Raw genomic sequence first — 1644 nt, forward strand, 5'->3', positions numbered from 1 at the left:
CCTTAACATACAAACGCCTACCATTTGTTTACTTAACAACTTAATAATATCAAATTATAACAAAGTAATGTAATAATATCGAATTATAACAAGCCTTTTTTTTAACTTTTGGTCTAAGACCCATTTATAACTCAAGTCTCTTGGAGGGGTGTCTTTTCTAGATTGTCTGGCACTGAAGCAAATAGGTCTTCACTCTATTGCCTGGAATAAATTAAACAATCCACAAATTGGCAGATTCCAGCCATAAAGAGTAGTCTCCTCCATCTTGCAAAGATGACAAAAGCAAAGTGAAATCCGTGAAAGGGTGAATTTTATTCTTAAAAACATGCACAATCATCAAAACTGAGATAGCATTGGAAAGTGTCCTCAAATGGTGTGTTCTTCAGTCTGTCAATAAACTTGTTTGTTTTAATACAGATTTCCATATAAAAGTCATAAAAAGTTGACCTCTGAGCACAGGGAGTTAAGAAGATGTGCGCCTCCAACTTGCTAAGAGTTCTAGGCAGCAGATCGCCTCCGTATAATGAAAACTCCTCTGTGCAGCTGTCCTAGACATATACGTATCTTTGTGCTATCACTTGTCTTCCTTACTCATATCTCATTTGTTCCAATGGAGCTAATTACACAGCCAATCTTCATATTCTCCTTAGATTCCAAATAGATAGCCTGACCTTTATGATATCATCTCTTATCGTAATATAACTTTCCATCTTCTATTCGTGCTTCATATCTTTGTGCTGGTAATTCAGCAGGAGTGCTGGAAAGATGCTCAGGAGTAGACAGAGATGCTAGTCTTTTCGGAGATTTAAGCTTATTGAGAGTTTGCAGATCTTCCATTATCTGTTCATCTGTTAACAAGTAATTTAACTGCACAGGTGCAGGTTTTTGTCTTTTGTTGGTAATTGGAACGGGGTCATTCGGTCTCCTCCTTAGTTTCCTAGTCATTATTGGCTTTACCTCCATAGAATCTCCTGTGAGTTCCATTGTTAGCCTCTCATTCTCAATCATCCTTTTCTTTTCTTTTAACTTAATCTTTTTATCTTCAAATTTCTTCACTGCTGCTTTCTTCTCTTTAATATACTTCCTTTCCACTTGTTCTGTCTCCAGTTGCAGAAAAATCTCTGCATTTCATATTCTTTCCTTGTATTGCTGATCTAGTTTCTTCATTCTTTTCTGATACTCTTGCAAAGTGCCTTCCTGTAAATGCTGCAGCTGTCTTTTGAGAGATGTCAATTTCTACTTGTACATCTGCTCTTTTATTTCCAGGTAGTCTTCATCATCCTGCTTATTGGCAATATCTGTCTCACTTGCATCCTCTGTATCTTCATCCGAGTCCCAGCCACGGATACTGTGTTTGTCCTCATTGTCGATGCTGTCTAGCTCCTCCTCATCATTGTAATAGTCAACAATGGGTGAGAGGAGAGATGCGGACATCTTCCTTGCCAATCTGCCCTCCTTTGTTGACACAACTAGTGCCTTGATGGTGTGCCAATCCAAATGGATTTTCCTGAGCCATTCCCGTCCCAGCAACTGTGGTCCTCCATTTTTCAGTACATAGAGGTTCAGCTGCTGTGTTTTGTCTCTGTAGGTCACTGTCACTTTAATTTTACCTTTGGGACACACTTTCTGTCCTGTGTAAATCTT

General features: G+C 38.6%; 1 pseudogene; it reads right to left on the bottom strand.

Annotated features, from left to right (window-relative positions):
- Nucleotides 1–498: 498 nt before the first annotated feature.
- On the bottom strand, nucleotides 499–1434 carry LOC140203312 (sin3 histone deacetylase corepressor complex component SDS3 pseudogene; annotated as a pseudogene).
- Between the last annotated feature and the right edge of the window lie 210 nt (nucleotides 1435–1644).

The sequence above is a fragment of the Mobula birostris genome, chromosome 9 (genome assembly GCF_030028105.1).
Source record: "Mobula birostris isolate sMobBir1 chromosome 9, sMobBir1.hap1, whole genome shotgun sequence".
NCBI classification, from domain to species: Eukaryota; Metazoa; Chordata; class Chondrichthyes; order Myliobatiformes; family Myliobatidae; genus Mobula; species Mobula birostris.